The sequence below is a fragment of the Equus caballus genome, chromosome 12, assembly GCF_041296265.1.
Source record: "Equus caballus isolate H_3958 breed thoroughbred chromosome 12, TB-T2T, whole genome shotgun sequence".
Taxonomy (NCBI): domain Eukaryota; kingdom Metazoa; phylum Chordata; class Mammalia; order Perissodactyla; family Equidae; genus Equus; species Equus caballus.
The window spans coordinates 10,577,503-10,602,433 of record NC_091695.1 but is presented as its reverse complement, the minus strand read 5'-3'; the positions used below and the strand labels follow the sequence as shown (position 1 = coordinate 10,602,433).

The following is a 24,931-nucleotide window of genomic DNA, read 5'->3' as shown; positions in this document are numbered from 1 at the left end:
TGTGAGCTGTGTGGCCTCATCAGCCTTCATACACGGGCTTGTCACAGTGCAAGCTCAAGGCCAGCTTCCCGAGTGGCAGGGCAGCAAGGCACTAGATTCCAGGACTTGACTCCTGAGAGCAGTGCTCTGTCTGGGCCACCGTGATGGCTGTCTCCTGGCATAGGGCAGGGCACCAGAGAGGCAGTTGACCGAGGCACTTCCTGGACCAGCTGTTGGGGCCCCATGCCTGCCACCAGAGCCCTGCCCGGTGCCCCAGGACAGCCCATGCTCCCTGCAGGCAGGCCAGCAGGCCGGAGGCTGTCGTCTGGAAAGCTCCCTGGAAGGAGGCCTGGATCTCTGCAGCCAAAACATCAAAGGTGGTTGTCGTCTTCCTGCTCGGGCAGCAGCCCCCTCCTTTGCCCATCCCCCCTGGCGGGGGCTTGTCTGAGTTAGAAGCTAAAAAAGGCCAGGTCCTAGAAGGACTGAGCCACCTGCTCCCAGAGGCCCAGAGAAAACTCAAAGTCGTAAAGCCAGGGCCTGGCACCCCCACTTTTCCTGTCTGGGCCTCAGGGCCCCCAGCGGTGAGTCACGGAGTCCCGTCTGGCTCTGATGGAAGGTGAGGCTGTGGATGCGTGAACATCGTGGGCCGATACCTGTCCCACTTATGAGAGACTCGCTCTAATTCCTGTCGGCCCGTCTGCCCACCGTGGGTCCTCCTCATCTCTCCCCGGAGACTCCCGCAGCCTCCTACGGCGTCTCCTTGCCTCTGTACCTCTCCCCTGAGTCCGCCCGCCATGCTGAGCCACGGATATCTGTGTGGCTTCTGCTCTCCTCCCATCCCTCTCCTGCTTCCAAACTTGGGATGGCTTCCTGCTGCCCCTGGGGACAGTCTGTGGCCCCCACCCGTCTCTGCCCCCTCTGCACAGAGACCACTTGAATTGCCTAACACGCCCAGCCTTTCCTCCTGCTGTCCCTTTGCCTAAAATGCCTTTCCTCCTCCTCCTTCTGATGGGATGTTATGCAACCTGCGAGACTTCCCTCTTCCCCCACCTTCTCTTCCTCCCTTCCCGGCGTTCCCGCTGTAAACACCTCTCTGATGTGGTTGTTTGCACCGTACTAGAACCAGCCGTGTACACATGTTTCATCTCCATCAGTCTCATTGTAGCACCAACCATCCTGCATGATCCCAAACATCTAGCATTTTCCTTGAATTATAAAAATAATACATGCTCTTGTAACATAGCTTAACGGTTCAGAAGGAAGAGTGACATCTACTCCCTCTCTGATCCTATTGGTCAATCCCACTGCTCCTGGGGACCACTGCTAACAATTTCTCGTGTTATTCCACTCAGATTCGTAGGTACATTGAACATATACGGATGTACCCAAATCTCCTTAATTAGCCCCCAGTGTGGGACACTTAGGCGATTTCCCACTCTTTATTGCTGTAAATAACACCGCAATGACCACCTTCAGGTGCAACTATTTCTGTAGGCAGACTCTTAGAAATGAGACTGCTGGATCACAGAGCACGTGCGCTTAAAACTTAGTGGCTACGACCCACCATCTTCAGAAAAGGTTGGATTATTTACCTCTCCCAGCAACTGTCTCGCCCGGATGCTTAAATGTCTGCCTCCCTCATTGGAGAACAAGGCCTGGGTCCTATTTATCACAGTGTCCCCGACACACAGTAGGTCTAGTAAATGCTTCTTGAGTGAAGCCATGGGTTGCCAAGCCCTGCCCTCTTCCCAAAGAGAAGGGGAAGCTTTCTGTCCCTAACATGTCTGTGAAGTCACCTGCGGGCCTAGGAGACCTTGACCCATTCCATAGGCTCTGCAGACTGCGAAGGGTCCTGAGGCATCTTGGGCGCTTCTCTGTGAGTGGGGAGTGTGGGGCTTTTGTCTTCAAAGCTGGCCTCAAGGATCTGGGTTGCCATGGCAACACTTGCACAGGGCCACCTTTTCCCTTCCCTCCATCTTGGGAGCCCTGGTTGCCATAACAACCATTGGTCCACTCCTCTTCCCCCAACCCCTCCACGGGGCCTCCAGCTCCTCTGTGGGGGTGCTGCTGTCCTCAGGTCTGGGGCCACCCTGATGTCACTTGGCCCATGCACCTTACATCCTCTTGAGAGGAGGTCTGAGGGGCCACTCCTGGGGAGAGGTGGCAGCAGAAAGCAGCATGGCCGCTGCGAAGGGGAGGGGACCCAGGTGAAGGAAGAGGGAGGGCCTTGCTCCCTCCAAGCCTGTAGGGTCACAGTTGCCTGGTGACCAGAGGATGAGGTTCAGGGGTGGCTTGGGGGTCAGCAAACTACATGGGCTGTGTGGCCGAGCACGCTTCCTCACTACCCCATTCTAGGTGGCAGAGAAGATGGAGTGGGTACCATTGACCCGGCCCTCTGGGGTCCTCATCCTTGGAGGAAGCAGGAAGGCTGGGCTGTGGAGGCCACTCACAGGTCCTGCCAAGAGCACCGTGGAGTTCCTCGCAGTCCTCTTCAGAAGGTCTGGAATAGAGGCCTGAGGAGGTGAAACGCTGTGCATTGATCACCATGATAGAAAACTCTGTGGCCAAATTCAAGACAGACATTTGAGGATTCCGTTGACACTTGGAAAATACTGCTAAGAGGAAAGAGCAGGACCCAAATTGCTATGTGGCTGTTGATTGCAACTATATAGTACCACGGTGGCTTCCCAGACACTGGGCTTTGGAAGGACGTAATGTAAATGCCAATATCGTTTCCCGCACCTGCTGCTTCTCCAGCATTTCCCCATCTCTGGGAACAGTCTTGCCACCTGCTCTGTTGCCCGAATCAGAAACTTGGATTCAAACTAGTCTCTGCCCTCTGGCCTCGTGCCCCGTTCCTATTGGTCACAAGTCCTGTTGATTTCATCTTTGGATAGTTTTCTTGTTTATTCCCCCAACATGGTGACCGCCATTACTTGAGTTCCCCTCCTTGCTATTTCTCACGCAGAACCATTGTCATCTCCCCCAGTGGTTTTCTCTCCCCCGAGGCATGTCTGCCCCCAGCTCTTTCAGCATCTGCCGTGCTGCTCCCCGAGTGGCAGATGTGGTCACGTGACTCCTCTCCCTCATGCTCCCCATTTGCTCCAGGATCAAGGACAAACTTCTTGGCACACGCAAGGCCCTTCACAATCCACTTCCTCAGCCTTGGGTCCAACATCTCCTCGGGTGCTTCCAGCCACGCACAACTGTAGGCAGTTCTTTTCCATTCTCCTGCCTGTTAGCACACCACTCCCTCTGCCAGGACACCTTTCTGCGCCTCATCTGCCTGGGCAGCTCCTATCCCAGCCTTGGAGACTGAGCTCAAGACTTTCCAAGACAGTAGAAGAAAGATGGGTCCACTCCATTCTCCTCCTGAAAACTGTGCAGAAACCACCAGGAGAACAGCAACAGAAGCCTGAATTTTGTCTTTGATGACTGTACTCCCCAGTCTCAGTAAGTGGAGGGAAAGCCACTAGAGGAGGCATAAATGGCTTAGCGGAGAGGAGGACGATCAACCTTGCTTAAGGGTGGGAATGGCTCGGAGAGAAGCAAGCTGACTTCCTCCACAGTAACCCCAGGAGGGGCAGGGGTTGGAGGCACCAAGTGCCACAGGAAGTGGCAGAGAGAGGGGGGCTGACAATAGGGAGGTGGTTTGAAAGTCCGTATAAGGAGCAAGTAGACCTCCCAGACCTCATTCCATCCGGTGCAGCCTGGTGACTGTCCCTCTTACTCTCGTGAGAGCCCAGAGGCCTGGTCTCAGGGAGGCCAGATGTAGATAAGGGAGGAGTGAGGCGCCCTGATAAAAGCAGGGGGGTTGAGTCTGCAGGGAAGCAGAGAGACCCCCAGACCCTTTCTCCCACCCAACTCCAGGGCACCAGAGGTAGGCTTATATCTGTGCCCCACCCCCTACCCCACTTGGAGATAGGGGATATTTTCTCTGGAGGAACTAAATAGCCCCAAAGAAATGACCTATAGGAGCTTACGTTTAGGAGTCGGTAGCAGACAAGTTGGCAGGAACAACCGACTGTTGTAGAGTGATGCTCATCCAATCGACACGTCAATCTCAGGCACTTACAGCATCCACCCGGCCTGTTGGTGGCCTGCTCTTACATGTGAACACACAGCCAAGGATCACTGACGTCCGAGGGAAGCTTTGTCTCATTTTTCCCTGAGGAAAATATGAACCAAGAGGAAATGGGGATTATGCAGTGGGCAGGAGGTAAGGTCAAAGAAACCATAATTGATATCCTTAGAGAGATCAAAGAGCATGTTGCATCTGTGGAAAAATAACCAAGTGGAATAAAAAAGGAATAATGAGAGAACAAGACAGAACTCTCGGAAGTAAAAACTCTGACAGCAAACATTAAAAAAGGATATCAAGAGTTGGAAGTTGAAGTGGAGGAACTTTCTCTGGAAAGATGCAGAGAGAGACAAAGAGCTGGGCTGGAGGAGAAACAGGAGAGAGAACATGAGAAAGCAGGGGATCCATCCAGGAGCTCGAACACTCCGTGAACAGGAGTTTGAGAAAGAGAGGAAGGAGGGAATGAAATTGTCAAAGAAATAGTGCAAGAAAACTTCCCAGAATTGAAGGATGTGATTTCTGGACGGTGAAGTCCACTGAGCATCCAACTCAAGGAAGGAAAAAAATGCCCATATCCAAGCTCGTCATCCTATTTCAGACTCAGGGATAGAGCAGCTCTTCAAAGTTCCTGGGGAAGGGCTGGGATCAGGAGGCAGCGATTGAGGCCTTGTGCGCAAAATTCAAGGGGCAACAAAAACTCAGGATCAAGATAAAAAAAAAATCGATGCACTATTTAAAAAGAAATCAAAAGTAAGGCAAAAACTCCATGATGAACAAAATAGCAAAATTTAAAATAAAGACAAGACCTGACAGGGCTGGGATTAGGGTAATTCTTGTGAGGTTCCCGTCTTTATTTAAGATTGATATTTTGTTCATCATGATTTTGGGCATTAATTTTGATTTTTAAAGGTATGCATAAATATATATTTTGATCACTGAATTTTCTGGTGCTCCCTTAAATTTTGCCAGTGCGTCACTCCCCCTGGTCCCAGTCCTGCACACAAAGGACTGGGGATCACAATGGAGTCAAGCTCCGCAACAGAAACATTAGAAGTTTGAGGAAAATGGGACCAATGCCTCTGAAAATTCTCACTGAAAAATGTCTTTTCACCTAATGTCTTAAAATAATTTGCCCTCCCATGTACCTTTTCTTACGAAACTACTGAAGGATGCGCTCAGTTAAAACCAGGGAGCGAAGAAAGAAGACATGGGATCCAGGAATAGGGACTCTGGCACAGGAGGGAGGAGGGCAGGGAATTCCTCGGGTAACGGCTGAGGGACCATCAGGAGGACAGTGTGCCTTGACCCAGGAAGCAGCCAGACCCGATCAGCAGGAACTCAGAAGGTTCTAGGCAGGGAGGGAGTTTGTCGCCAGGAAAATAAATGAGACTGACAAATTATCCGACAGGTTTGGTCATGTGGAAAATTATATCGAGGGCATGGAAAGATTTAGTCAATTGTTTCTAAAAAAAATAAACCTAAGTTGATGAAAAACGAGGTAATTATTAACAGGAAAAACAAAAAAGAAAGGAAATAGGATCATAGTTTACTACTTGGCCCAGGAAGAAAACCTATTTACATGGTCATAATAGTGAAGATGTTGAATAAGAATTTTCAAAAATTGAGATACAAGTATTTTGGGAGGATGTGGTCAAGGAAAGAGGGAATGGAAGAAAAATCTGTCTACCACACTAAGATGCTTATCCAGGTTTAAGACGATGACTAAAGAGATTGAATACACGTGTTATTAGAAACAGGGAGTAATAGTATATTATAATAGTACATATTATATTAAAATAGTCAACAACAGAAGAACAAGGTGAGGAAGATAGGGTGGGGGATGGAGAGCAAGACACTGCTATTTTCGACTGTAAGCCTTTTAGCACTATTGGACTTTTCAAAAGATTTACAAGTAATACTTCGATTAAAACAAAAACAGAAATGAAAATAGATTTGGCTCATGTTCTTTCTCTCTGGGGACTTCCCTGACCACCCAGGCATCTTGACCTCTTCCTTCTGGGAGCTGCTTGAGCCCTGGGGCTTGTGTCCCCAGCCCTGCCACGCATTAGGGCTCAGCAAGGGTTCTGGGAGGATAAGTGGATGAATTCCCTAAAAAATAATTGGTTAAATTCTGAGAATTAAAGAAAACACTTTTGAAGAGGTTGAACTGGGAAAGGCATGCTGATATTAAGGGAGATTGTCTTTCATTGGCTGTCGCAGGTGATGATGACACTTTTTTCCCCATTTTTGGGGGTGGGGTGGGGTTGGTTGAGGTCATAGGCTGGATGAAACAGGTTGGGATCTCGCGACAGACACACATGGGTCCCAGCACTACCTCCAATCACTAGCTGTGCGTTCGAGGCAAGTTACTTCACCTCCCTGAACCTCGGTTTCCTCATCTGGACAGTGGGGAGAAGAACAGAGAAAAAATACTTGGTCGTCTTGTTGAGGAAAATCTGGGTAAAATGACTAGCACACAGTAGGTGCTGGTTAAATGGTGAATGTTGTACTAAGCTGCAGAATATTCGGGAACGCCAGCTCTTCCTTTGACCCCACTTCCTGAACTCCTGTCCTTGCAGAATCTTCGTGAAGCTCTGGCCTCTGGGTCGCACGCCTGGGACACTGGCTCTGTGTGGGCAGACCATATATTAGCAGAGTGGTTCAGAGCATCTACACATTTTCGGGGATGTCTGAGTCATTCCATTTTGGGAGCTGTGCTGACTTGGTTTCAGTGGCTTTGCCTGGTGTCTAAACAAAAATTATTTAGGTGGGAACAGATTCAACTTGAGGTTTCCATGATTTTCACATGACCTTTAAATACCCCAGCTTTGCAGTTTTCTTCTTTCTCTAATGAAAATCTGGATCATCTTGAAAAAAAGAAACTTAATTCGATGCTGTTGCCCTGCGGAGGCCCAGCTTCCCTGTCTCCCCTTCATTGGCCCCAACGTCTCCTGCCTCCCCCGCTGCTCCACCCACTCACCCCCCGGGGGCTCCCACCCCGCTCTGTGGGAACTGCTTGCTGGGAAGTGAGCCCGCACGGCCCCCCCACCCTCCCGCCACATCCAGAGACCTTCCTTAGGCTGCTTTAGGCTGCATTTAACCCCCTTCTTGAAATATTCTCCTACCTTGGCTTTGGGACACCGGAGTCTCCCTATTTTCTTGTTTTTTTTTTTTTTTTTAACTTCTTTGTCTTCACTCTTGATTCAGTAGCCATTCCCTGAGGTCCAGTCCCTTCTTGTCTTGCCTTTATTCTTGGGGTCTTCAGTCATCAACTCTCTGTGGATCATTCTCTCAGCTCTCTCCCCATTCCCTTCCAGGCTCTCCCTGGAGTCCTACTCTTGAAGCCCCGTGGACTCTGGCACATTTTCCCTGAGATGCCTTGAAGTTGCCTCACCCTAAGACAGACCCTACCATCTGTCCCAAAGCCCCGTCTGTCTTCTAACTTCCCTGTCCTTGTCAGAGGCTCTTAAAATCCTAGAGTCATTCTTTGCTCCCCTCTCCTTCATTTTTCCCTGCCACCGTCCCCCTTCAGCTTAACTTCTTGAGCCATCCCTCTGATCTAATCAGGGTGGCCTTGACGCTGTCCCCAAACATGTGGTCACTCCTCTGTTATGCCTGTAACGTCTGGGAGGGCGCGCTGTCACAGTCGCATTTTTCTGAAAGAGAGTCTTCGTGTTAGCCAATTACATATTCTCTCGGAGTGCAAGAATGGTGCAAAGCATCCTTTGTCCCAAGGAGTCAGCCCCCAGTGCCCCCAGACAGAGCCACAGCGGGGTGTGGCCTTATCACTGTACAGAGGACCTGTCCCTGAGGGGCAGGCGGGTGGCTTCTCCTTGGCTTCAACTTGACTAGAGATGTGCGTGGCAGGGGAAGCTCTCTCCTCTGAGTCCTGGTTCCACCCTGTAGGGACGCTGTCAGATCCTTAAGAATTTAAGTTCTCCAAATTCTTAGAGCATGTCTAAGACAAATCAGTTATTCTCTCACTTCTCTGATGCATTATTATGCTAACAAAGCCTCTGTCTTTTGACTTAACCTTGCCAAGGAGACCGTCTCCTCAAGGCTGGGAGGGAAGGAACGTTCCATCCTGCCTGGCATCTCGTATTCGTCCCCACCCGTATCTTTGCTTATGCTGGTCATCTCTGTGGGATGGTTACTTCTCTCCCATCTGTGTAGTCGCAATCTGCCTATTCTCCAAGGTAGGGAGGAGGCTTAGCCATTTTCGAGCCATTGAGTCCTTTGGTGGTCTGCTGAAACCTACAACCCCTTCTCAAAAATATGATTTTAAATACATAAAAAAATACACAGGATTATAAGGAAACTGGTTGCAATGTGGTTATTAAAATATTAAAAAATGAAATTGTGAGATAGTAATATTATACTTCTTTATAACACATTAAATAGCCACTATAATTTCAAAATAGTGATTAGTGTAAATATTTTGAGATATCCGCAATAAGATATGTGATAGGAAAATATCTGTTATACCTACTTCTGTGGTTTGTGGACTACGTTTATAATGGAAGGAGATGCTAAGCTTCAGTTAGAGATCAGTGAACACAAAGATGTAACTGTTTCCTCATCAAACTTCACAGGTCTTCCTGAATTCTGCCCACGGATTCTGAGTTCCTACTGTGGGCCCCTGTTGGGAACTTTAACTTCTGCTTCCTTCATGAAACCCTCCTGGACTACCACACTTCTATTTGGGTTTTCCCTCATGCTGAGCTCTTACAACATTCATTCATTCATGCATGCATTCCCTTAACAAACATTTATCAAGGTTGCTCATATTCATGCAGCCAGTGTACCAGGTGGTGGAGGTCCCCATAATGATGAGCAAGACCCAGTTTTACAATCAGTGGGAGAGATGAACATATTCTCATCCACTTATAACCCCAAATGTAACATGAAAAGCCTCGTGGGAGAGCTTTGAACAAAGGTCTGCAGGATCCCAGAGGAGGCAGAAGATAACAGTTCAACTTGGTGAGGAGATGGGGGAAAGAAATGCTTCAAGAGGAAAGTGGCATTTGAGTTTGGCCTTTTAGACCGAGCAGGATGTAAACAATTTCCACATGGTTTAAGTGTCTGTCTTGCCACAAAAAAATAGGGAGTTAGGGACCATTTCTTACACTTTTTTTTTGTATTTTCTAGAACCTACTACAGGACTGAGCATAGGCACTCAACACATGTTCGTTGATTAATTAGTGTTTATAAAGAATGTAAGTCTCTGTATCGGGTAGTTATTGCTGTGTAACAAAGCTCCTCAAAACCCAGTGGTTTTAAACAACAATCCGTTCTTTCTCGTGGGTCTATGGGTGGTTCTGCTGATCTGAGCAGGACTGGCTATTCTCAGTTGGCCTTTTGGTCACTGGCAAATGGGCCAGAGGCTGGCTGGTCTGGAATGGCCTTGGCTGGGTGAGTGGGCTCACCTCTGCATGCTTTTCCAAGTTGTGCTTGCATCAAGTTGCTGCTGTTCCATTGGCCAAAGCAAGTCATAGGGCCAAGACGGAGTCAGCGTAGAGGACACTGCCCAAGGGCAAGGTACAGGGAGGCATGAGAAATTTTGGCCATCAGTGTAATCAATCTACTGTGGTCTTCACAATTAAACACTCAGCCTCAAATCCTCTGTGGAATGGGACAGAGCTAAATCAATAGGTAAATGCATAAATAAAATTGTTAAAGTGTAGAGTGGCAATTTACAAATTCAACTAACGATGTGGCCTCTCCTGGGCTATATCCTAAATGTTTGAAGAGCGTTATCTACAGAGACTGGCTGGGCCATCCTTTCGTTATTATTTTTATAACCAGGATGCAAACCCATTGAATTGTCCTTTCATGTTTGATGTTCCATCAGTTAAGCGTCCCACACAATTTTTCATAGAGATGTTTTCTTTCCCCCTGAGGACATCTGCTACAATCCGGAACACACTTTCCCTGGTACTTGACTCTAAGCTGCTATAAATATCAGACGTTCTGTCAGCAGCTCAGGGTCACGGCTCAGGTTTCCTGAACCAGTATCACTCGCCCTTCTGCCTTGAGTTGTGTCTGTTAGAGGCAGCAGTAAGCAAAGTGAAGTGGAAAATACAGGTCAGAAAGCATGTTCTCTGAATAACTGAGGCAAAAGTATGTGTGTGTGTGTGTGTGTGTGTGTGGTAGATTTATCTGTATAATTGCTTTTAACTTTTCCTTTAACTTTTTTTTTTTTGTGGTGAGGAAGATTTTCCCTGAGCTAATATCTGTTGCCAATCTTCCTCTGTTTTTGCTTGAGGAAGATAAGCCCTGAGCTAACATCTGTGCCAGTCTTCCTCTATTTTGTATGTGGGATGCCTCCACAGTGTGGCTGGTGAGTGGAGTAGGTCCATGCCTGGGATCCAAACCCGCGTACCCATGCTGCCGAAGCGGAGTGCGTGGAACCTTAACCACTCAGCCATGGGGCAGGGCCTCATACAATTGCTTGTAATTCTCCAGGCTTTAATGTAGGTGACAGCTCAATTTGAAAAAGTACGATGGCAGTGGAGAACGTGGCGTGGGGGGTCACCCAGACCTGAGTTGTGAATCACAGCTCACCATTTATGGGCTATGTCACCTGTGGTGAGTGGCTTAAATCTCTGAGCTCCAGTTTCCCCTTAACTTAAAGTGGAACCATTTGTGTACCGACCTCTCAGTTTATGGTGAGGATTAAATGAGCCACCACACTTTATGAGATAAGAGCTCAATAAATATTCAATGTTATCTCTTACAGACTTAAAAAAAAATCTGAATGCAGTTACCAATAGTAGGAACACGGGTCTCTGTTAGTTTGGGAAAGAACACCTGTGAGGCCTGCCTTCTAATCCTGGCCTTGCCACTAGCTAGAGGCCATTTAAGCCTCAGTTTCCTCATCTGTTGGACAGAGCAATTGATATCATCTTGCATTGAATTCACAGCCTTGTTTTGACAATCAAATGGCGTGTTGCAAGTTTTTTTTTTTTTGCAAAAGTTCTCCTCCAAAAATGATTTAAAATCCCCTTGAATACTTCTGAAGTGACGCTGCAGTTGCTGGTCCCTCCCTCGTGAGATTTGATGGATCGCCTACTCTGGGCCAGTACTCGGCGCCACCCGTTGTTAGCGGCGGTGCTGAGGAGCAATTGAAATTACAGGCGTGTTTCCTTCCAGATGTTGTTGCTACAGGCTCAAGGTGCTTTTTTAACTGGGACATCGGGCTTTCTTGAAATAGACAAGAATTCTAGAAACATGACATTGTGCCTGATTCATCGCGTGAACTTGCTGCTGACTCATTCTCTCCTTGACAGTTTCTTCAACAGTAACTTTAATTACATCATTTACTTATTGTTTCTTTCTTCATTTCTTTTCTTCCTACAGTTCTTGTTTGTCCTCTCGGTGATCGGGCTGTGTCACCTCTGAGACTTGGGTAAGCCTTCTGGACTCTAGAAATAAGAACTGAAGTTTTCATGTACCTCTATTAATATGTACACAGGGGATCTCCCACCACCACGTCTGCATACTTGGAATACATCAGCTCAAAGAATACTTTTGACTTTGCTAGTGTTTTTCAGAAGTTATCTTATTGAATGCTCTCAGCCACCCTACAAAGTAGATAGGATCTTTTAAAAAAAAAAAAATGCATGCACAGAGTTTCCAAAAGGGGCCAGAACTTGCCCAAGGTCAGTGTGGTGGATTGCAGAAGTAGTCTCAAATTTTTCTCCTTCTCTGCACCCACACCTTTTGCCATGCCATCTGCAATGTCCTCCTTCTCTGACTCTGGGCCGGGCAGTGTAACTTGCTCGGGCCAACGGGATAATGGCAAATGGGATGTGAGCAAAAGCTTGAGAAGTCCTTGTGCAGTCAGTCTGGATGCCTTCTTCCTTGTACCTCTGCCACTGCCAGGAGAACGTGCCTGTGCGGGCCTAATGGAGGATGAGAGACATGTGGAGCAGAGCGGAGCCACACCCCAACGGTCCCAGCTGAGACAGCCTAGATCACTCCACCGCCAACCCAGTGTCAGCGAGCACAGCCATAATCAGCAGAACCACCCTGCCAACCATCCCAGATGCATGAGCAATCAATGCTTATTATTGTACACCAGTGGGGTTTTGTGGTCATTTGTTTCACAGCCTTCTTGTGGCGATACGTCCCTGACAGAGTCCCTGTGCAAGAAGGAGCACACGTTTGGAACCGGGCAGGCCTGGCTTTGAATTCCAGCTCTGCTCTTTGTAGCGTGTTCCTTTTTGAGACTGAATTTCCTTATACTTAAAATGAGGTAATAATGCCTCCCTCATAGGGTTGCTGGGAAGACGAAACACAAGGCAAAATAAATCAAGCCCTTGGGTCACAGTACGGATCAGAGATGATGTCCCCAAAATGGAGGCTTCTCACAGCAATGCTCCAAAACAAACAACCGTGGGGCTAGGGGCCCAGACCGAGGGCCGTTCAAATGTGAAACCAGCTCCTCTCACAGCAGCTCAAAGGCGACCGTGTAGGCGAGACTGGCTCAGCTCTATCCTTACAATGAAACGCACCTTCCCCGCGTCCTCCATTCAACAGGACGGACACTTTAAAAAAAAATTAATGTCGCTTAAATTGAAGGGGCTGGAAAAAAAAGCCAAATCTAAGATTTTTCTTTGGGCCTGTGGTTTAGCCAAATAGATGGTAGTGAATGGGGAAAGGGGCGTGGCTCTAGCCCTGGGTGTGGGTTTGGTTCAGGTCAGGGTTGGGTGCAGTGGCCGGGCTGGTGACATTTGCTCTGACACTCGTTTGCCCTCCTGCTTGCGCGTGCAGAGCTGATGACAGATCACACAGGAAATGTGAGTAGTTCCCTGGGAGGTTTCGCTCTGTCACTGGACCTTCTTTTCTGGCCCCTTCCCCTCTGAAGGCATTGTCTTCTTGACATGACAAATGTACTCAGGTAAGCTTATGGCTAATTATCTCAAGGGGGAAGGAAAAATAAAATGAACCCAAGGCTGAAATATGGAGCAATTCAGTCTGTAAACTCTAAGAAGGTGCGAGACACTCTTTGAAAATGAAAAAAACGCATACAGATCTAAGGAAGCGGTTTCTTCCTGGACAGAATTAACTTGGGTTGTTTTCTGCAAAATCCAGCTCCTTTCCTCCCTCCCTCTTGACTCCTGACCCAGATAGCTCACTTCTCTTCATTTTCTCTGATGGCGCCAGTGGGTGACAACGGTTACATGTACCAGGCTCTGCTTCTAACTCCTTGTGTGACCTTGGATAAATCACATGGCTCTTCTGAGCTTCAGTTTCTCACCAGTAAAATGACATTTCTCTAATATTCTTTACAAAAAATTTTTCTAGGAACGGAAAACAATATTTATTACGCTCTCTTACAGCTCCATGGGTTGATTGGGCTCAGGTGGGAGGTTCATTCTTGGGATGTCCCATATGATGCGTCAGACACTGGCTGGGCCTGGAGTCATCTGAAGGCTCGATGGGGCCAGATGTCCAAGATGACCCGCGCTCATGGCTGGCAGTTGATGCTGTCAGCTGGGAACTCAGCTGCGACTGTCAGATGGAGCCCCTGGACGTGGCTTTTCCATGTGCCTTGGGCTTCTCACACTGTGGTGTCTGGGTTCGCAGAGGGAGCATCCAAGAGGGGCTGTTCCAAGACACCCAGGGGGAAGCTGTGAGGCTTCCTATGACCTAGACTTGCAGGTGCCGGGACATCACTCCTGCTACGTTATTAGGTTTCTTTGCTGCTAAAATTTAATGACTTCACAACCTGGATCCTCTGTCTTCTGCAGCTGAATCAGATGCAAGTTTATGAAGCTGAGCAGAGAGCCAGCTGGGCCTGGGCACAGACGGGGCTGTGGCTCAGACTGAAGACATGAAAATATGATGGATGCATCATCCTAATTATCTGGGAAGGGAGCTCAGAGTGGATTATTATCCACCGGGGCCTGCTGTGTTCTTTCTCTACCCACCCTGGGGCTCTGAGTCTCTGCCCCTCACGCCACCCTGCCGTGCTCCCCGCTGAAACAATTATGACGTCAGGCCTACGTTAGGCATGTGAGGGCGAGAAAGAGAAGATACAGTGCCTGCTTTTTATCTACGTGAGAAGACAAGCTCTGGGGAGAGAAGAAGACGCTATCATGACAATGAGTCATGAGGGGAAGAGCGAGTCTCCCTGTAGGAGGTGACCCTTGATCTGAATCTTGAAAGGCGAGTGGGGAAGAACTGGAAAGATGCTTCAGGAAGAGGGACCTGGATGAGGAAAGCAGGAAGCGTGGTGTGGCAGGGAACAGCACCCCAGCTGCAGCGTGAAGAGAGAGGGGCAGATGGTGGGAGATGGGGCAGGAGATGCAGGCAGCGCCCAGGGTCATGCAGGCAACAATATCACCATTTTCCTAGACAAGGGCACAGAAGCTTGGCAAGATAAAGGGACTTGACGAAGGTCACACAGCTTCTAAGGGACCAAGTCAGGATTTGAACCCAGGACTACCTGACTTCTCGGTCCCGTGCCTTTCCCACCATAGCCCGCTGTGATCCAACTTCCGCTGCTGCCACTGGCTTTCCCAGAGCTCTCCCTCGCTTCTCCGAGGCTCCTGGCAGACTAAGGGTGTTTCTTTTCCGCACCATTTATTGTAATGACTTCAATTAAACCATCTTGTGCTGGATCAGTGAGCAGCCCTAGGGAATCGACGAGCAGGGCTGGCGACCGGGGAAGCACAGTCTCCTCCCCTTGTCCCTGCCAATCCCAGGGCTGAGCTCCTGCCCCCATGCTCGGGGATGACTCAAGAGAGGAAAATGGGGGCCAGGGGGCAGACAGCAGGGCACAAAGAGACAAGGCAGTGGGTGTCTATTACCTTCTGGACACACAGGGTGCATGGCCAGCCCTTGGGTGCTCATGCCCCCTGGCACTGCCCGCTGCTGCCCTTGCTCTGCCGCCTGCCTCTGGTTCATTTGGGTTTGCAGCTGAAGCTCCAGGACAGTGGGCCCTCTCCACTTGGCTGCCTTCAGTGCAGGCCCAGTGTGCGATGAACCTTGACCCCAAGGGAGAGGGGCCAATGGCCCTGTACTCACTTGCTACCTGACCTTGGGTGAATTGCCTCCACTCTCTGAGGCCTCTTCTGGGGTAAACAATGGGGTGGAAATGGAGATCCACCAGGCTCTTCTTTGATTTTGGTCTCCCTTCTTTGCGCTGCTCTGTGGCTCGGGAGGCTGAGCTCTGTGAAGTGAGTCAATGGCGCCCTTCCCAGTTGCCTCCGGTTTGCTTTGGCCTATGGGGGACACTGGCAGGAAGGTGGGAGGAGAGCGGGCTGGAGTATTTCTTCCCTGCAACCTCTCTGCTTTGTGGCAGGGGCTGTGGAAGTGCCCCTGCGCTTGGCCACAGGTCCTGCCAAGTGGTGCCCCCCCCGCCCCCCCCCTCATGGGGCTCCAGTAACACGCCTTCCCGCCTTGACCCTTTAGGCCTGGGGGTGGCTTCCAGCTGTTTGTCGTCTCGGGGTTTTTCAAGCGGCCCTTCTTGGTTTCTTTATTTCTGCCCATCTTGCTGGCAATGGTCCCTCCTCATTCAAGTCTCTTTAGTTGAGCCATCTGACTGGCGTTCTGTTTCCTGCTGGGACATTGAGGCATCCTCTTGAAGGCTCCTTCCGACTCCACAATCTTAGGAGTTTGTGACGGGGAAGATGCAAGGAACTGGCCAGCTCTCAGGGCCCCACAGCTCGGGTTATCCTGCAACAGGCAGAGTCCAGGCCGAGGGTCCCAGCTTCTCGGCAGCTTCTCCTTCTCTTCCTCTAGTTGTCTGTTCCCACAGCCGTAGCTCAGATCCCCAGCATTTGTTTATTATTTTAACCCAACGTTATTGAGGTGTAACCTACATCCAGCAGACCGCATCCATGAAAGTACAATCAGATGAGAGCCCATTGTTTTTGCCCAGGTCTGTTGTAACAGCTTTTTAATTAGTCACCAGCCTTCATTCTCATCTCTGCAAGTTCACATCCTCACATAGGATCATGTCACTCTCCTGCTCAGAAACTTGGACTGGCCCTCCTGTGCCTTGAGTCAAAGCCCAAATTCCTTACAGTAACAGATGAAGCCTTCGTGAGCTGGACTCGAATGCTCCAGGCTCAGCCGCCACCACTTCCCACGGATGCTCCAGCCATGAAGAACTGTATGCATCACTTCCTCCGAGCTCCCCGCCTTTGCACGACCTGTTCCCAGACCTGGAGTACCCTGCATCCTCAGGTCGTTGACCCTCAGCATCCCTCTGTGCCTCCTGAATTCCTCTTTGCCCTTGAGCGTCAAGCTGAAGCATGATCCCCCCAGGAGGTCTCCCCTGATGGTGCCCACACTGAACAGAACCCCTCCTCTGTGCTCCCCCAGCACATCGTGGCTATTTCTGTTACTACACTTATCCTGAACCATAAACAATGGCTGTCTCTTACGAGAGTGTGAGCAGCGTGAGGTTAGAGTCTGTCTTTCATCTCTGTACCCCTGGCCACTAACACTCTGCATGGCACATCATACACCATTCATTCATCCATTCCACCAATATTTACTGAACGCCTACTATACACCAAGCACATCAAGCACGCGGGCTAAGGGATTGTACAAGACAGGCGTTCTAGTTACTCAGCTGCTGTCTCCCAGCTCCAAAACCACCTTTTACATTCTGCTTTGCGAAGCTGGTGGGGAGGATGCTGCAAACTCTGGTGCTCTGTTGTCATGGGACTTCCTGTTTCTGCCAGCAGGGGCACTAGAGGGAGACCGCAGGGAGGAAGTAGGGACCTGTTCCTTCCTTTTTGCTAGCTGCATCCGGTCAGGGTTGCCCCATCGACGGCCCCGTCCCTAGTAGCAGCAGCTGGTTCTGGCCTCCAGTTCCTTTCCTCGCTCCCAGAACAGCCTCCCGTGCCTCCTCAGAGGTGAGCGGCAGTGGGATGGTGCCCTGCCAGGGCTGGGTCCCAGCTCTGTGGGCTCCTCCTCCGAGTTCCTAGATTGTCACAACCCCACTGCCTCCTGTGGTGATACCCTCTTAATCCAGTGCTCCCTCTTAAATTCTTCTCTCCTTAGAATATGTTTTAAACTAACTCCTTTTATTAAATTATCACTGTTGAAACGCCCAGCGTGATTCCTGTTTTCCTAAGTGGCCCCTGCCTGATGCAATGGGGAAGGCCCCTGTCAAGTTCAGGTGGGGAAGGAGAGACACCAAGCCAATAAAAAGGCCCGTAGAAAATGCGTTTGGATGAAAAATAAGACAGGAGAACGGGTAGAGCCTCGGCCACTCCAGATTGGGTAGTCGGGGAAGGTCTCTCCAAGAAGGTGATGTTTAAGCAGAGAAAGAAATGGAAGTGTCCACTTATGCAAAGAGCTGGGGTAGAATGTGCCAGGGAACGGGCCAGCCAGCGCAAAGGCCTTCAGAGGGAGCGGGCCTGTGTTCAAGGTCAGAGGGAACTGGAGGGGAGCGGCAGACCTGCCGCAGAGGGTGTGGCTGAGGAAGGTGGGGATCAGAGCACAGGGGCCGCCACAGCCAGAGGGTAGCCTTTTTTTTTTTTTTTTTTAAATTCTGAATGTGTTGGAAAGCCTTGGGAGGGTTTTAAAACACAGGAAGTGACAAGATCTGACTTAGAATTCAAAAAGATCTCGCTGGCCGCCGAAGAGGGGACAGTCCATATGGTGACAGAGCAGAAGTTCTGTTCTCCCCAGAGCAGAAGCTGGCACCTTTCAAGGATGAGGAAACTGAGCCCCAGAGAGCTTACAGGACTTGTCCTGGGTCACCCGGTTTTGGACGTCAGGTTCCCAGATCAGTGCTCTTCATGGCTCGCTCCAGGCAAATCTTCTGGGCCTAGTCTGGGAAGAGGACAAAGCCCTTGGGCGGGCAAACACATGCTCTTGACAATGTTCCTACTTTGTGAAAAGGTGGGTGGTGCCCAACTCATAGTTTATGGGGGTGGTGCCATCTTGGTCAGTCATAATAAGAGATGGGGAAGCCTAGAAAGAAAACAAGGCTCCCTAGGGATTTCTGGAGATGTTGGCATGAATGAGTAATCCTAAAGCTTACAGTATTCTTCCTTCCTCCTCCAGTCCAGCAACAAATCCTTTTGACTCGCCTTCCTGACTCTGACCACTTTTCGCCAGGGCTGCCAGGAAGCACACCTTCAGGAAGCACCCTTACCATTCTGTCCCAAAGGGCACCATCCACATAGACTATCACGTGAATATAACTCCTCCAGGAGTTGTGCAGAGGTTCTGCTTGTCTCCATGCCCACTGCTGTCGTGCTGGTCCAGCCACCATCCTGTCTTTCACCTGCATTATGGCAGCCGAGACCCAGGTCTTATGCAAGGGAAGACCCGGGCCAGGAGGGGCCTCAGAGGTAGAGTCAAGGATGGCTCAGGGTTGGAGGTCTACCTTAAACAGGCCGTAGGGGCATTCCGGGTAGAAGGAAGGGGTCTCTTTTTAGGAGATGGGAGTAAGAGAAAAATACTTCTCTATGCTTCAGGCAATAGGTCTCTGCTTTATTGAAAGAATGCTTCCTCCTGTGAATAATCTAATCTGGCATTTTGGAGGATGGGAGGAAATGGCTGATGGGTCCCGGGAGTGCTAGTGAGGTGAATTCAGCTGTTAGCATTTTTCTCCAAGGCTTGGAAAAAGGAGGAGGATGGAAGACTCTGGATGAAGCTGAGATGTCCTTCCATGCTCAGGGGCCTGAGAGGCATGGGCCTCAGGCCCCCTTCTAAACTGGCACCGTTTTCTGATTGGCTGTCTCTGCCTGCCTCAGTTTACACCTCTTCCAGATTGGCTACCTTCTTCCGCTCACATCAGATCCCTGTTCCCACCCAGCCAGGCCTCTCACTGCCGCAGTGTCACTTGGGATTGGCTGGGTTCTGAAAGGCCTGGTCGGCTTGCCTCTTGCCACCATCAGATTCTTCCTCATTAAACAAATGAATCACAATCCTAATTAATTTGAGCAACAGAATTTATGTAACTACTCCCAGCAGGATGTCTGCTCTCGGTCGGCAGCGAGATTAATTCCTCTCTCCGGGAAATTCCAGCCGCGCTGGTCAATAAACCTTAATGATGACTGAAATTTCCCATCTGCCTCTGCTCTGGGCAGGTAACCTCTGCTAACCAGACACCCAGTTGGCTTGATGCGCTACCCCAGACACCCAGAGGACGAGGGCAGCCTAGATGCGTTCCGAGCCGCGGAGAGCGCACAGTGGGTGTTCAATTAAGGGCAGGGACTGCCCGTTCTGGGGACGTTCTGAATCGCTTGAAGCTCACAGGAGGTGTTCAATTTCAATTTCTGGAAGGACTAAAAGAGACCGTGTGTTGCTCAGATCCCGATAAACTGTCTCAAGCTCCTGAACTGCAATTAAACCCCTCGGCTCCCTCCATCCTTTACTCCCACGACTTCCCACGGCCACACCGATGCGGTCTTTTCCCTATTCTGAACTTTCTGGACGAAGACTTGGCTCTTGACGTTCCCTGCCCTTGAACCGTCCGGCTCTCTTTCCAAAACAGGCCCCACGCCGGCTGCCTGGGAGGGAAGGGTAGCGAAGTGGAAAGTATTCTGGAATTAGTTCTAATTCTGGCTCTGCCACTCGCTCATTGTACCTCACCTCTCTGTTCTTAACCTTTCCCTCATATGTAAATCCACACGAGGTTTTTAGGAAAACGAAATAAGCAAACCTGGTGAGAATGTATCGCACGGTGAGTGGCTCATTTAATTAGCGACTGGCAGTGTTTTAGGCCATGGGGATACAGTGGCGCTTAAGCAACAAGATTCCTGCTCCCCAAGAGTCAATTTCTAGGAGGCAATAAACAGTAAAGCAAATATATAATTTTAGTTAGGGATTGACGCTCAGAGAAAATAGGGAAAATGTCACAAAAGTGAGCGGAGTGAGGAACTCTGAGGAGATGCCATTTGTGTTGAGACCCAAATGACAGGAAGGAACAAGCTACACGAAGATCTGGGGGCACGGCATTCCAGAAAGAGGCTTGAAAAGGAATTGCAAAGGCCCTGTGGTGCGAGTGAGCTTTGCATGATGGCTGGGCTAAGATTCCATAGGGTTGAATAATTTGTCAGGGTTGGGACTTCAACCCAGGTCTTTGGTCCTTAAGTATGGAGTGCTTGTCATCACAGAGAAGGTGGAAGAAAGGAAAAATGAGTGGAGATGGGGTCAGGGTGGAACGCCCTGCCTTGTCCTCCATTGGATCTAAATCTACCGGTGTCTTCCCAACACTTTGCAGGGCTGTGGGCTCCTGGCCCCCATTAGGGTCTTCTAAGTCCACTGGCCCAAGCTGTCATGTCAGGGATCACCAGCCCTAACAGCTCCCTCAATCGGTCACTTCCAATTCCTTCTTCATTTAAACAGGGAAGAATCAACTACTTTGACAATTTGGAATTTTCTTTTCTGATTATAATACGAATTCACTGTGGAAAATAAAAAACGTATAACAAAATACAAATCAGCCATAATTCCAACCTCTTCTGGAATTGTTGGTGTTTATGTGTCTTTAGAAGCTTATGAACTCACTGCACATACAGGTTTGGAATATGCTTTTTTCCTCCTGTCATGAAAAATGTCTTCAAATGCATTTTTTTTTTTTAAAGATTTTATTTTTTCCTTTTTCTCCCCAAAGCCCCCTGGCACATAGTTGTGTATTCTTCATTGTGGGTTCTTCTAGTTGTGGCATGTGGGACGCCGCCTCAGCGTGGTCCGATGAGCAGTGCCATGTCTGCGCCCAGGATTCGAACTAACGAAACACTGGGCCGCCTGCAGCGGAGCGCGCGAACTTAACCACTCGGCCACGGGGCCAGCCCCTTCAAATGCATTTTTAACAGCTGCATAATAGTTGAGTACATGGACGAACCGAAATGTAACTATTTTAGGGTTTTTATTATTATACACAAAGATCTTTCTTACCTGTAAACCTTTGTTATATGATGTCCTAATAGAGTAGGGGCAAAGCCCCCCCACTCGAGTGCTGTGTTCTGTGCTCAGGGAAGCCATTTTCTTAGTTGGGGGAGCAGGGGTATTTGTGCTCCCAAACACTCTACCCATAAGTGTGTAGCGTGGTTCATGGTCGCTCTCCACTGAGAAATGGACATTGTTACACTTTCCCCAGCCTTTCCTTCCTTCTCAGCTTCTCTCTATCATTTTGGTCCCAGGAAAGATAGAAAGGGGAAAAGCAGGAGAAAGAAGGGGGGATTTGATTTAATGTTGCATTTTGAAAAAATATTTAGACACATGAATACTATTTAACTCGCTCTCTCTATTTTTTCTTCTTTTTGCTGGGAAAGATTTGCCCTGAGCTAACATCTGTTGGCAATCTTCCTCTCTCTTTTTTCCCCCCTCCCCAAAGCCCCAGTACATAGTTGTAAGTTCTATGTGAGCCACCACCACAGCATGGCTACTGACAGACGAGTGGTGTGATTCTGCACCTGGGATCTGAATCCAGGCTGCTGAAGTGGAGCGTGCTGAACTTAACCGCCAAGCCATCAGGGCTCGCTCAACAATATTTTTATTACATAATAAATTGGCAGGAAAGCGAGGCCCACAGGTTAGGGCCTGGCCTTAGTATGCCAGAGTCTAAGGTGACTATGTTTTGTTCTGTAGGGGCCTGCCATGGGGGCTGCAGGAGAGGTAGGAGTCAGCAGTTCTAATCACTGAGGTATTGGGTTAGAGTAGGGGGTACCCATCTGTTGTAGGCAGGGAAAACAAACCTGGTCCCAAGCGGGTGTGTGAGAGAGCATCTGAGGACCTGGGGGGAGGGGCAACATTCACTCCCGCTGGGGCAGGGAGGGTGGGTCTGCCTCCTAAGGTGGGTGCTCAGGTTAAGGCTCCTCCTTTGGACTACCACCATCCCCACATCTTCTCCAGCTTCCTGTTTGGCCTCAGAAAAAAAAAGGAAAAAAAAATCAAACCAGAGAGAAAGACACAAGCAAAGAGACAATAAGGAGAACACAATGAAAGTCAGAAAAATGAGAGACGGAAAAAACGTGGCATGGGGGAGGTGGACGGTTTGAGAAGTAGAAAGCTTTTTGATAGAAGCTGAAGCAGCAAGAGAGAATTTGGGTCTGGACAAGCTTATTACATCTCTGCAGCTGACAACCTCTAATTCACAAGGACCCACGTCAAGGACTGGGATACCCCATGGGTCAGAGAAATGGCTTTGCCAACTAGACTCACTACACACCACCCTTCTAAACTAATTTGGTGCCCTCTTGCTAAAAAGCAATTTCTCAAACTTTCTGGAAGCTGTTTATTTCTCAGTGGAGCAAACAATGGAGAGCTTTACCAGGGAAGAGCCCTTCCCCAGCATGGCCGAAGGCGCCCTGAATTTCTGGGGCAGGGAGCGAAGAGTGGAAATGGGAGTGGCCTGGGCTGGAGTCAACAGGTGGGAGGAGGGAAGGGCGGTGGAGAAGAATATGGGGAAAAGAAAAGGAGAGAGCAGGGGTCCCACTTTCCGTACCCACGCTCACCTCTTGCTGCCAAACAGTTATCCTGTCTTCCCTCCAGGCAGCAGGAAGGGGCGTTCTGGTATCCACTGGAAAACCCAATGGTCATTGTCAGCTTCTGTAGATGGTGCTGGTCGAGAAAACAGGGAAGATGGCCAATGCAGGGGGCTCACTCATACTGTGAATACAGATCCTTGTTCGACTTGGCGAGACGGAACTTCTCTAAAGGACCTTTTGTAGGAAACGACAGGAAAGACAAGACAACCCATAAAGGGGGTTAGAGGAGACTCTTCAATCCCCAGCTCCCCGTCACCACCAACCCTGTCTGAGCAGACCCTGGACTAGAACGCATCCTCCATTCCTTTCGAGCCTCCCCTTGGCTCTGGATCCTGGGAGCGCTTCTCCACCTCCCACCCATCGCCTTCCCTTATGTTCACAATCAACTGGGCTGTGGTTAAGTTGGGTTCTCCCTGTCCTGGCATGGTGTCTTCCAAAATATCAGAAAGGAAAGGGGTTTGAGAGATCCTGGGGAATCAACCTCCTCCTTTTGAAACAGCAACTGAGGCCCGGGATGGCTGGGGTCACTGTGTGACCTTGGGGATGGCAGAGATGGGGCAGCATCCAGCCAGGCAGCCTTCCTAACACTGTCACTATTGCTAAACTCCAACATTTAGTTGGTGCTAAGCCTTTGTTCTTTCCTCTGAAGGCCCTAACTGAGGTGCAGGTTCAGGCTGACTTGACTGTCCCCTCCCCTCGTCCACCTGCCCCCGCCGTACAGGTCCCAGCAGTGAGAGAAGCAGGTGCGCAGAACAGAGGCATCTCCGCAGGCTCAAATAGCCCGGGAACTGTGGGCCTGCCCTCCAACCTCTATTTCCTGTGAGGCGGTGCTTCTCATTGGCCCAACAGAAGTGATTGACAGCTCCTTAACCCAGTGAATGATGAGTCTTGGAAGGGCAGCGGCCGGTTACCAGCCAGTTCTCTCGTCGCGAGACCCTGGGCTGACGGTTTGGGCAGTATCAGTTCAGCCCTTTTTCGTAGTCTGCATCCAGAGTCATCTTAGCAAAGGGTGAAAGGCAGTTTTCTCCTTCAGAGAAGGAAGGCAACTGGGGGTCTAAAAGTAGGAAAGGAAGCCTCCAAAAGAATATGAGACTGTCGTACTGAATGAGTCCCTAAATAAAGGGGGCTTGCTTTGTTAAGAAGTTGGTGGGAAAGTGGGTGGGCGGGCGGGAGGGAGGAAAGTGGCTGGGGGTGGGGGTGGGGGTGGGGATGGGGCTGGAGTGTAAGGTGTTTATTGCAGGTTTGTAGACTGTGGGAAATGCGGAGGCTGTTCCTGGGGTCTGGATAGGGTCTGGGACTTGGGTGAAATGAAGGGGTCACTGGTGGGGTCTTAAAGGCTCAGGGGCTAGGGACCAGGCTGGCAGGCAGGGGGCAGCCGTTGTGGTCTTCTTGCCCATGACAATGGTCTTTTTGCAAAGGCCTGGAAGTAAGAGCTGGCTGGGATGGTGAAAGGGGAAGCCTGGACCACAAAATGGTTCCTTAGAGTATGCAAGGATGGTTGGAGCACAGAGATGGAGTGGCCCATCCTTTTAGGGTACAGCTGTGGAGGATGTGGCCTCTGGAAGAATGGCGGTGGGTCGGCACACCACTTTTTAGAAGAGAGGGTCAGAGATGGAGAGAGATGAGACAGGGGGTTAAGAGATGGAAAATATGACAAAGGAAAGAGAGTATGGTAGGGCCTTTGAGCTGGAGTCCCAGAAAAGCTGAGCAAGTCTGTGCTAGGCACATAGTTGTCACTCAGTAAGTGTTAGCTATCATTATTGCTCCTCTGGGAGGCATGGCGGAAGGGCTGCTCGAGTCCAGTAGTGAAAATGGAATAGGAACTGAGTCCAGAAGTACAAAGGAGAGCCAGGAAAACAGGCCGTTCCAGCTGCCTTCTCTGTCTCCCCAGTGCTTATGAGAAGTGCAGAAGCCACCTCTCCATTAGGGGAGGGGTGGGGAGGGGAGGTTGGAACTAAAGAGCAAGGGTGTTGGTATCTGCTGGAGCTGGGAGCCCAAGGGTGGGAAGAAGGAATGAGGAGAGGTTGTCCTTCCCAAATCTATCTTAAATGGGGCCTGTTCGAAGGGAGGTGAGAAAGGGAGGTACGGATGATAAGGAGAATGGGATGTGGTGTGGGCAGGCCCTGGGTGAGCTGTGTCACCTTATGCACAACAGTTGTGGTTGCTGGGCTTGGGTTGTGGGGAGGAGCCCATCGAGTTGTCTCTCCTGGGAGAGGGATTGGTGGTAAGATTCAAGGCTCCACTGGAAATTCCCATTGTTACAAGTGTCAACTTTCTCACGGACCACTGGTCTTTAAGGGCTGGGCACAAAAGACTCCCCGAAGAGGCCCTGAGACAAGGAACCCATTTTCTACTTGTCTGGGAGGGAGTGTATCAATGGAGGCTCCTGAATACTCTGGAG

General features: G+C 49.8%; 1 protein-coding gene and 1 long non-coding RNA gene across 6 annotated transcripts in view; one reads left to right on the top strand and one right to left on the bottom strand.

Annotated features, from left to right (window-relative positions):
• CHST1 (carbohydrate sulfotransferase 1) overlaps positions 1-24,931 on the top strand; it is a 100,400-nt gene that overhangs the window by 5,798 nt on the left and 69,671 nt on the right. The window contains exons 1-2 of one of the 3 annotated variants that reach the window (XM_070228654.1): positions 10,052-10,144; positions 11,420-11,468. The exons of 1 other annotated variant lie outside the window; for it this stretch is intronic. The gene's annotated coding sequence lies outside the window, so the exon portion shown is untranslated. Of the gene's footprint in view, positions 1-10,051; positions 10,145-11,419; positions 11,469-24,931 lie in introns of those variants that run through there. One more of the 3 variants, XM_023653928.2, reaches the window with a different exon arrangement.
• LOC106781438 (uncharacterized) lies at positions 1,400-23,342 on the bottom strand. 3 transcript variants are annotated; one of them, XR_011423633.1, is made up of 6 exons: positions 23,235-23,332; positions 22,498-22,704; positions 21,739-21,908; positions 20,939-21,165; positions 3,963-4,147; positions 1,400-3,775 (listed from the first exon to the last, which is right to left on the bottom strand). It is a non-coding gene; the product is annotated as an uncharacterized lncRNA (long non-coding RNA). The 3 variants fall into 3 exon arrangements; XR_011423632.1 differs by lacking the exons at positions 1,400-3,775; positions 3,963-4,147 and having other exon boundaries at positions 20,610-21,165; XR_002811872.2 differs by lacking the exons at positions 1,400-3,775; positions 3,963-4,147; positions 20,939-21,165 and having other exon boundaries at positions 21,519-21,908; positions 23,235-23,342.